Source organism: Ammospiza caudacuta, chromosome 12, assembly GCF_027887145.1.
Source record: "Ammospiza caudacuta isolate bAmmCau1 chromosome 12, bAmmCau1.pri, whole genome shotgun sequence".
Classification (NCBI taxonomy): domain Eukaryota; kingdom Metazoa; phylum Chordata; class Aves; order Passeriformes; family Passerellidae; genus Ammospiza; species Ammospiza caudacuta.
In genome coordinates, this window is record NC_080604.1 from 17,068,479 (window position 1) to 17,080,369 (window position 11,891).

Sequence of the window (11,891 nt, forward strand, 5' to 3'; positions counted from 1 at the left end):
ATGCTCAAACCATCCCCCTCGGGATGCTCAAACCTTTCCCCGCGGGATGCTCAAACCACCCTCCGAGGGATGCTCAAACCTTTCCCCGCGGGATGCTCAAACCATCCCCCTCGGGATGCTCAAACCTTTCCCCGCGGGATGCTCAAACCATCCCCCTCGGGATGCTCAAACCTTTTCCCCTCGGGATGCTCAAACCATCCCCCTCGGGATGTTCAAACCTTTCCCCGCGGGATGCTCAAACCATCCCCCTCGGGATGCTCAAACCTTTCCCCCTCGGGATGCTCAAACCTTTCCCCCGCGGGATGTTCACATTGTCCCTCCGGGATACCCACACCTTTCCCCCCGGGATGCTTGCACCTTTCCCGTGGGATGCTCTCATCCTCCCCTGCGGGATGCTCACACCTTTCCCGTGGGATGCTCACACCTTTCCCCTTGGGATGCTCTCGTTCTCCCCCGCGGGATGCTCTCATCCCGCCGTGTTCCCTTTGCAATGTGCGTGCTCTTCCCCGTGCGTTTCCACACTCCCCCGTGCTTCTCTCCTATCCTTCGTGCCTGGCTGTGTTCATTAGCCGGCAGCACGAGGGGTGAATTTCCTGCAGAGGGAGCGTGTGCGTCTCCCTGCAGCAGAGATGTCCAGGTAAGTCCCTCTGCCCCCGAGGCTGTTTGCTTTGGTTTAGCTGCTTTTTTACACTATCCTCTGCTATAAACTTGTAAGAGTTTTGTTTCCCCTCCAACTCCCATCTGCTGATAGGTGACTGTCTAATGCTATGCCTGACATTTTCCATTCTAAGATACACCCGGATCTGGGAGAGGTGGATAAAAATAGATAAAGGAGAAGGTTATTTTGCTTTTCTACAAGGGCTCTCCCATCCCATGCTACATGGTCTCTGAGATTGGAGGCAGTGGGCAGCAGGACAAGCCCAGCCTTTCTCTGAGCTCAGGCAAACCATCCATCCTCCATCCCACTCCATGCCCACACCAACTCATTTTTACACTGGGGATGCTGGGGACAGTGATATCAGTGACCAAAATGTCAAAGTGGATCACTTTGGTCTTCCACAAGGAGCGACTCTGCAGATTCTTCCCCTGGAGCAGAGCTTTTCCAGCTCCCACTCTGTGCCACACTCAGCCTTAATGCCGCAATTAATCTCCCGCTTTCCCCGTGTCAGGTATTTCAGAACTTCCCTGATCATCTTTCATTTCGAGCCCAGGAAATGTATTGAACATGATGTGAGGATGTAACCAGCTGTGACAAATGGTGCTGTAGATGTGAGGAGCACCTGGCATACCAAAGGATGCAAAATGCCAAGGCCTGGGCTCCACCTTCATCCCCAGCCAGAGGTTTGTCTCAGGCAGAGCTGGGTTCACCCTCAGGATTTGTCCCAGCTCTTTACCAGATTGCTCTTTATGTTCATACATGCATCTCACCTGTGTGTACATGTTTTGGACACATGCCTCACTATTAGAGTGAAATGGTTAAACTGCAATAGGTATTTTTAACTAATTACAGCCCTTTCTTAAGGGAAAATGTACATCAGTTCATTGTGCCATGATGCAAAAATCCACCTGTGGGTTGGATTAAACTGATGAGACTGCTCTTGTAGCTCTCCACTAAAATGAAACAAACTGAAAATGAAGGCTAAGGAACCAATGTGACTGAGTGGTACACTGAGGGCAGATGTGGGCTGAGTCTCCTCCAGCTCTGAGCTGGCCAGATGTGTCAGCCCCCAGGGATGTGCCTGCCTGAGGCTCTTCTAGGAATAATGCTCTGCAACTGCCTGAATGGGTGAATTTGAAAGCCATTGTCCTCAAGGGCTGAGACTATTCCTCCTCCTGCCCATCTCTGGGAAACAAATTCTGAAAGCACTGGAAGGTGGCCAAAATTTGTTTATGAATTCTGCCAAGATTGAAGTGCTCAGTTTTCTAGAGGTGGCTGTCAGTATATACAGCATTAAATATCTCTTCTTATACTGGAGGGAGAGTTATTGACCAGTCAAAAATTCAGATTCTGAGACCTCTATCTACCTCAGTAGGCTTGTGATGTGCAGGAAGGCTCCTTCAAAAGCCAAAAGTGACAGCACATGTCCTGGGTGATGGAAACCAGACTGAAAGAGGAGGCAGCAGTTCTGCAGGAGCCACAAACCTCTAACCCAAGTGATCCCTGCAAACTGAGGTGAGATCTTGAGAGTCAGAGTGGAAGGAGAGAAGGCTGGGTGAAGAAGTGTCAATCCCAAATAACCTTCATGTCTGCCCAGAGTGAGAGCTCTTTTCTGCTTTCACTCATGGTATGTGGACACATGCCATTCTTCCACACTCATTTAGTGTCACCAACCCCCTTGTGCCTGCAGAGGACAAGGATGAGCCCAGCATTATAATATCCATTATACACAATACAGAGGATTTTACAAGGAATGTGACAATATCTGAGCACCCAATCTCTTTAAAAGTGAGAAAATAACCAGGAAACACTGGACTGAGTCCCAAAAGAGATGTCACTGCATTTAATGTGTATTTATGCAGCTATTTAGAAGCAAACACGAAGCAGTGATTATGTATAGAATAAAAGGGAACAACAAATTTAGAATGCTTTAGTTTCTGCTCTATCTGATTAGCCAGGAAGAACAAGAGTCTGAGGTGCTCTGAGCAAGCAGGAACATGCTGAGCCTAAATGTTCTGCTCCTTGGAGGATTTATTTTTATTTACTGCATGAAACAAGGAGGGAGAACAAAGGAGATTTGTTTTGAGTCAGCTGTGGCTTTTGGCAGCCCAGGCTGAGCCAGCCCTTCTGCACACCTACGTGCTGCTGGACTGGCTGGGGATTCTTGGTGCCACTTCCCTGCTCCTGGGCTGAAGTCCTCAATCAGATGGCACCAACAGTGGCAGCTTTGCAAGCCAGCCCTGGGTGAGAACTGTGGCACAGGAAAGTGCTGCAGCACAAGGTATTTATCTCCTGGACACATTTAACAGTGGAGTGTGGGTGAGGGTCTGTGGTGATGCTGTCAGGTGCAAAGGAGAGCTGCTCTATTGCAAAGACCAGGCCTTTTTAAGCAGTCAGGCCTTTCTCAGTTACACAGTTTTAAATCACAACAAACACAATTCAATCAACCACCACATACCATGATGTGAACACATGATGGTTAAATAAATTGTTTTTCTACCTCTAATTCTCTTTCCCACAGTACTCTTCTACTTAGCCAAAGTAACAGGCCTGAGCCATTACTTTAGAAAGTCTTCCTTTTGTAAGGTTTTACCTTTATGCAACAGTAGAGGATTAGGTGGAATAGCTGAATGTGGTGCCTCAGGGTCCCCTGGCTCAGATGCCTGCTCAGTGCTGTGAGAACAAAAACCCACCACGGACACACTCAGCAGTGATTTCCCTCAGTGGTGATTTACGGGGACAGCCTGCAATGCTTCCACACTCTGTACACAGCCATGGGGAGCAGGGAATCCATGCATGAGGTGTCTGGCATGATCCCAGCACAAGATGCAGCTGGGGAGACTTCCAGGAGCCAGGTTTTAAAGGAGGCAAGTTGAGATTGGACATGAGCTCCTAAGTCTACAAAGTGCCACTTCAGAAAGATGGGAATCACCAGCTATAGCTTTGCTCTTGCAGACCCCTGACAGGCACAAAATAGGTTGTGCTGGGGATGAACAGGAGCTTCTGGATGAGCTCCTTGCAGGTGCAGGATTTCATTAATCTGCCCTGGAACCCACCATGGGACCACAAAGCCCTGGTGAGCATCAGTGCTCAGTGCACCAGCAGGTGTTATGTGTTACCAGGGCTTAGGTGGTACATTGCAAGGGTAAGCAAGAGTGGCTGCAAAAAACAGTTTAAAGGTAAAGGTTTAGTAGATTTTTCATGCTGCAGTTATAATCCTACACCAAAAATCCTCATGACCTATGTGATAAATAACACTTCTGGGGCAGGAATAACAAGTGCACACAGCAAGTGCAGCAGGTGCCCTTCTCAGCTGAGAGCTGAGGTCTGCACTGTTAAATCCTGCATTTCCCTGTGCCAACAGGCTTTGGGGTGAGGGAAAGATGGATGCTAGCAGCCAAGTAAAGCAAAGCATATCCCTAAAGAGCCTCTCTCTCTATCCTCCAGGTCCCAGTCTGGCCACACCACAAAACTGAGACAAAATAAGCAAACTAAAACCTTAATCAACTACAGCCATACAACAATATAAATCCCAGAAAAATTGATGGGAAAGCAAGCCCAACCTGTCCTGAAAGCCTCTACTTCCAGAGTGAAGCTGCTCTTGCTATAAGGTGCTGCATTGCCACAAATAAAATTCCCACTCAAGTCTTGCTAGGTTAGGTTTCAAGGATAGCCCAGGATTAATTTTATAATATGATGTATGGTTATCCCTGAATTTTTGTTCCAGCTGCAGTGAATCTCTCCCAGATTTTGGGATGATGAAGGCAACATCCAACTAAAGCACCCCAGCATTTCTGTGCCATCTTCCACAAGTAGGAGGAGATGGCTTGGAATGTCATCTGCATGGATGAGAAGAAGACTGACTGAGAAACAGTTGTGATCCTGATTTGAGGAAATGCCTGTGTTTATCAGGGCATTACACCCTCCATTTATCTGTCATCTCTTCCCTCCTTCAGCTGACCAGTGGGATTTTACTGGCAGGCTTTGTTTTGTGTGTTTACTCCTTCCTTGTCATCCCAGCAAACAAACACACGCAGCTCACACTGCCTGGTGTATCCACAGAGCACACACAGACCATCATCCCTCATCAGTGCACCAAAAAGGTCAGAGGATTCAGCTGGCATTGCAAATCAGCACCAGTTATGTACTCTGACAGCACCAGATGTCAGCTCCAAAATGAACTGCATCTGCTCAGCAGCACACAGGGAGCAATGCATGAGAGGATGAGAGCAGACTCTGGAATGGCCCCTCAGAGCCAGGGCTGTGGGCTTGCATGGCAAATGCAGCACAGCCCATCTGCAAAATCAGCTTTGGGCTCCTACCCTGGGCTTGTTGTTGTGTTTAAGCTGAGATGAGCATGAGAACTGCAGGTTAAATGCAGCAGACTGACCCTGGGGCTGGCCTTTACGTGGCCATTCCCTTTCCCAGCTCTGAGCAGCTCAGGCCTGGGGTTGTTTTATTCCATCAGCTCTTTCCCACTCCAAATCCTGCTCCCACCAGCTAAGGGGTGTTGACTGGGGTTTCCTTCATCTGGTCAAGCCCTCAAGCAGCATTTTCCTTCCAGAATGCCAGTTTTCACTGACCCCAAGGGAAGAGCTGGTTTGGTGGTGGCAGCCAGGACAGGGTGAGCTGCCCTGCCCTGGAGCTTCCAGCCTGGAAACGTTCCTCAAAGTCCCATCTTTGAGTTAATCATGCCCCTTATGAGGCTTGATAAAATATTTGTTCACTGGACATGATGAGGATGGTTTGGCTTATTTTGTCTGTTGGGTTTTTTTTTAAGGTAAGGGTAAGGAAGGTTTTTCTTTCTCTCCTTGCACATTGCACCTGACATGATAAATCTTAGAACAGTAATGAGAACAAGTTAGTATGGGACTATATTTTCTCTTCTCATAATGAGCTTTGTCATGGAAATGGATTGATTTTATGCCACTTTCTTTTCTCTTTATAATTTTTATGGGTAGAATGAGTTAGCAAAATTTTCTCTCTCATAAATTCAATATAAATTTGTCTTAGTCTACGTAAGTCTGTGTTTATTTTGGCCACCTATTTCACAGCTCCCCTGTTTACAGCATGGGAAAGAAGGGAAATGGCCAATCAATCAAAATCTGGAATACTGAAAAGGTCACAGCCATTCACATGATACCAGATCCCCTGCAGCATTGGGCATGTCCCAGCTGCTGCACCACTCCAGATGTGCCTCCTCCTGCCTTCCCTGTGACTTCCACAGGCTCTGGAGAAACTGGGGGAAATTCAGCTATTACCTAGAGCAAACCAGAGCAGGAGGAATGGCAGTGGAAGGGTTCTGTCTCTAACCAGAGCAGGAGGAATGGCATTGAGAGGTTTCTGTCTCCAGAGCAGGAGGAATGGCAGTGAGAGGTTTCTGTCTCCAGAGCAGGAGGAATGGCAGTGAGAGGTTTCTGTCTCTAACCAGAGCAGGAGGAATGGCAGTGAGAGGGTTCTGTCTCACCAACCAGAGCAGGAGGAATGGCAGTGAGAGGTTTCTGTCTCCAGAGCAGGAGGAACGGCAGTGGGAGGTTTCTGTCTCCAGAGCAGGAGAAATGGCAGTGAGAGGGTTCTGTCTCTAACCAGAGCAGGAGGAATGGCAGTGAGAGGGTTCTGTCTCTAACCAGAGCAGGAGGAATGGCAGTGAGAGGTTTCTGTCTCTAACCAGAGCAGGAGGAATGGCAGTGAGAGGTTTCTGTCTCTAACCAGAGCAGGAGGAATGCCAGTGGGAGGGTTCTGGCCCCTCCAGCCAGAGCAGATGTCCCGCCTGGCACTGGCCATGGCAGCGCTCCCGTCCCTGCTGTCACCCTGCCTCTGGGACTGCCAGCCCCACACAGGGAAAATGGATCAAATATCCACCAACTCCATCCAACTGCACTTCCCTGTAGCCCCAAAAAGCTGCAGACTGGACTGATGAATCATTTATGCTTCAGTGTTGCATAATTTTCTCCATCCTCTCTGAACTTCTTGCTTACCACCTTTAATAAACCCTTTTCCCCACCAATTCAACAGCTGCCACTGTGGCAGAAAAGCAATTTTTCCCCCCAGGTACTCATAAACAAATGAGGGGCTGAATTTTAGGTGTTCCTCCTTGTAGGGCTAAACTAGACACCTGCATACTCACGGGTGCTCATTTCTCACTGTGCACAGACCAACAGAAACCTGAAAATCCTCTAAAACAAAATCATGGAAATAAAAAGGGATTTCATCTTTCTGCGCAGCTATGTGCAAAATCACACATAATGTAATGACTACAAGCAGGACCAGAAGCTGTCTTCTGCTGCCCAAAACAGCAGGGCAGAAGGTGTGGGTGGCCAGCACATACCACAACAGCCTCAAGCCTCAGGGTATACTGAAAAGTGGCCTAGACCCTGCTAAGTAACAATCTGGCTTCTAGAAGTCAAAACAGACCAAAAGTTTAAACTCATAATGAACCTCATCTCAACCCTTGGAAAGTTGTAGCCCTTTGCAGTAAGACTTCATGGAAGAGAAACCCATTCCTTGAAGGGTTTTTGGATTATAACTCTTTTAAATGGGAAGACTGCATAGGAGAAAAAATTAAGTAGGGGAATTGCAATTTTGCATTTTATGAAATAAAAGCAATGAGGGGATGAAGGGAACATGTGGCCACTATTTCACAAACTGAGTTGTGGAAGCCAAGCTCCACCTTTGCTCCCATTAAGGATTAACATCTGGAGGTAAGAGTTTAAAATCCAATATTGCCTTGAAAACAACGCACAGACACGGCTTCAAGTTGTTGGCTTAGCTGCATTTTACAATTACTGTGGGCACTACACAACTGCTTTGCAAAACAGCCCCATCAGACACTGCAGAAAGTGAGGGGAAACTGAGGCAGACCCAGGGCCATGCAGAGGGAATCTCCCTCTCCCTGTTCCATAAGGATTAACTGCCCTCTATCAGCACCTCAGAACCATCACACTAACAAGTCAGAGAAGAGACCAACTCACTGTTGAGAAGGATTAATTTTTATCTTCATCTTAAAGAGGACCTTTAGGAAATGTGGAAAAAAAAATGAATGCAGCAAATACTGGCTTAAACCACTGGAAAATTGTAAAGCCCATTACATAAGGGGAACAAGTCCTAGAGAAGGAGAAGAATATTTTAGCTATTGAACAATGCCAGCATGCAGACAAATGGGCATCATCTGGCTTTTTGAAGGCATGAAGCTTGGAAATTAAATGTCAGCTTCCATTGAGAGAGAGGGAGCAAGAAAGGAGTATATTTAGCTCCTGTGATGCTAATACTGGCAGGTTTGTGTCCCTTTTCCTTCTACAGGGTAGCTGATTAAACACCACTGATACAGGGGATCTGTAATGCACAACCAATGCATAAGAAAGAGCTCTAACTGTGTATTCACAGGAGAAGATAAATAAAGAACTTGAGGTCTATTTTTAAAAAACCCAAATTTGTGGCTGTTTTTACAGCAAACTGTGTTGTTTTGCCTCAGCGCTGTTGGGAATTAATGTAACTGTAACTAAGCACTACTAGAGGCAATAGAACAAAATCCCCCAACCCAGTAAGCAGTGATGGGTTCATGCTGAAAATCCTCCTCACTCTTGCTCCCACGAGTTCTGAAGTTTGGCAAAGTAAAACTTGGAGAAGCAAAAATCCTTCAAAATCCACCCAAACACAAGGCTGAGGGGGCACTGCAAGTGCAAAACCCAAGGGGCTTTCTTCACTAAAATTTGATTTTACTCCTGGATGAATCCTGACACCCACTTGGAAGGAAGATGCTGAAAGTGAGCTCCTGGTTCCAGGCCTGTGTCAGTCTGTCCAGCTGCACAGTGACCAGTGCTGGGCACATCAACCAGCTAATTGACAGTTAATTGGCTTGTCAGACAGCTCCAAATATTCCTTTCTGCCATAAGTAGTAGGGACGGGGAAAAAAAGCCCCCGGGAGAGAGCTTCAGTTTTCTGTGTTGCAGAGTTTCTGGATAAATCACATTTTCTTGGCAGCTAATACAGATTTGTCCACAGAGCTGTTCACCTCAGCTTGTTAATATAGGGACCCTCAGATATTGTTCACATATGAATGGAGTTATGAAAGTGAGCTGTGATTTATAGATATATTTCACTTTACAGCTTTGATTTACTTAGGCTGGGATTTGCTTCTTTAGGAGGTTCTGCACTGGCATTTGCAAAGCACCAGCCCACAGCAGGTTGTGAGGGACTTGGCAGCTCAGGAGCAATAGCTGCTGTACATCCTTGCAGAGCCAGAGTGCTCTGAACAAGGGCAACAAGAAATGTTTACCCTGAAAAAGCTCTTTCAAACCTTCCTTCAAAAAAAATCTGGTTCTTGTGCAGCATTTCTTTGTCATCTTACAGCCTGTAAGGAGCCACCCAGGACAGAACCTTGAGCAAATATGTCCTTCATTTCCTAAATCAGGAGAAGTGCATCTTGCCCTGATTAATACATCTGGAAGAGCTGAAGTGATTTGAACATTGCCCCTTTCCATCACCACCCTGGCTTTGTTTGGCACCTCTTGCTCCCTCTCCTTTGGTGCACAAGGCATCCCAAAGAAGGGCTTGGTCTGCAGATGCTGAGCAACCTCAGCACATTGACTCTTCTCCTCTTCCTCCTCCTCCCTCATCCTGCACATCTGGAGCTGGAAGTCAAACCTGATCTCTTTGGAAAGCTGCTATCAGTGGCTGACACATTTCCAAGCAGTGAAATGTGGTTTACAAACTCCTTGGCAGCAATCTTTAGGGTCCACAAATTATAAGGCAATGGAAGTGCTGTCACATCCCTGTACCTCCAGAGTCACATCCACTTCTTTGCTCTCCTGTCACTGATTTTTATTGCTCACCCAGGTCTCACCTCTCTGCCCAGCCAATAAGTGCTCCCTGCTGGAGAATTTCAGGGGGATGGGTGCACACACAGAAGGCTGGTACCACAACAAACACATTATCACCAGGAAAAGAAAAGGAAAAGGAGTTTACAGGGACCATGGAGTGTTAGCTCGACAGTAACAGTCAATAATACGATTCTATCATTTTAGTTCTCTTTGCTATCAATCTGGTATGAAGATTCCTCTGAGATTCATGCCACCAGAGCTGAAAATTTAAACAAAACTTACACAATTTAACACTGCTTGAACATGGGTGACCATGATTTGTCTTCATTTTTGTTTTCATTAATCCCAGTTTTGCTGTTAGATTGGTTTGTTTGTTGTTAATCCTACAAATGAAATTAAACCAAAGCTGTTGTACATGAAGGGCTTGCATGGATCAGATCTTTTAGTGTCATATTGTGTTCTTTTATACAAAATGATTAGCTAGTAATTGGTTTAATGGAAGACACAACAAACAAAAACCTCAATGAAATGAGCATTTCACATGCCATGCATGGCTGAAGTTATGCTAACTGTGCAGAATATCAGTGCTTTGTGCTGGGCACTGCCTTGTTCCAGTGAAACCAGCAGAGATTGTCCAGGGGGGAGCAAGCTCAGATGCAGGAGCACACAATGAGCAGTTGATGTAATTCACTGTGGTGTTACTGTGAGCTGATGGCAGCATATTCCTGTAATGAACAATCTCCTGCCTCTGTGAGGTGCTCCAAGTGGGGCAGGAATATCCCAAATTTTGGTTCTCTGTGTGTACCACACCTCCCCAGCCTTGCTGAACTTTGCCACAAAGGCAGCTGTGGTAAATGGCTCTGTAAATCATGGGGACATGAAACTTTGGTTCAGCATCCTTTAATGTCCTTGATTATCTCACAGCTTGGTGGTCTGCAGTGGCTCAGCTCCCCCCAGCTCTGGTGCTCATCCATCTGCACCTTTGAGTCTATCCCAAACCCATTGAGCACAAGTTTTGATGCTGAAATGCCAGAATGACAGCAGAGAAGCAATTAAAATTTTTGAAGAATCTGTAAAATCTTTTACAAACTGCATCAAAATTTTAAGCATCATTTTGCCTTGGTGTCTGTTTAGAAATTCAACTCCATTCTGTAAATACCAGGGGAACTGAGTTAATGTGCCCCAGAAGAGGATCTGTCTCTTGTTTTGATCAGTGGCATGACCAGGGTATTTGTGTATCTTCTGTTCTAATGTCAGAGTGACTCGATGACATGCACAGGCTATTATTCAATAATGACGCCTAAATGGAGCTATCAGAAGGGTTATTATCAAGGTTATTAAAAAGCAATTCTTTCTGCCTTCAGTTTAACCATGAATTGCAGAGCTAACCATCATCTAGGTGAGGATGTGCATATTAATCAAGAGGCTTCCCATGGTCTACCTAGATATCCCAAGCCTGGATAATGATTGATTTACTCTGCTCTTAGATTAGCACACAATCATCCAGGGGTGTTGAACATCTGACCAGCAGAGTTAATTCATGATGCTTGGCATCCATTTTGCAATTTCCTCACATCTGTTCTTTCTGGCTGAGACATTACATTTCTTTTAAGAGCCCAGAAAATGGCACATAGAAAAATGTTTGTGGTGCAGGCAATGGTCCTGCTAAAACCACTTCCACTTCAACATTTTCCAGGAGAAATAAGCTTTCTATAGAACAATATGCCAGATGCTAAGGCATGGAAAATGCCAATAATTTTTCAGCAATCATTTGTAGCTAGCTGCCCAGAATTGCATTCCTGGGCAAATCAAATTTAATCAGGTTAGTTCCTAATGAGCCTGTGAGCACCATTTGGGCTGAGCACCAACTTTAGGGAAACATATTTAATTTCACTTCCTGCCTTGCTGAGGTAGAGGGCAGCTCCTCATTGCAGCAAACCCTGGATGCAACAGGAGCTGCATCTGTTGAGCCATTGCTTTGAACAGAGCCGTCAGGATTTTGCTGCTGACTCTGCACTGTCAGGGCACACATCTCAGGCTTGCCAAGGCTCTCACAGTGCTGTCAACCTGACCAACACATCCTGTATTAAATGCTTTCCCATTTGCTGTTATCATCATTTTCACAGGCTGCACTTCAGCTTTGCTGTGCACTTCTAACACTTCTAATATTGCATTTTGCAAGTGAGGAGAGCAGAGATGCCCACGTGTCCAGCCCAGCTCCTTTCCCTGACAGCCAAAATTACAAATGGTCACTAAAGGCAGGCAGACTTTTCCCTGGTCTGTCCCTCAGTTATGTTATCCAAGCTGCTCATCCTGTCCTGGGAAGCTGTCAGGAATGAAATGTGCAGAAAAAAACGTGAAGGTGGATTTAATAAAGATTCTTCTGAGAAATATTGTTTGCACAATGAATAAAA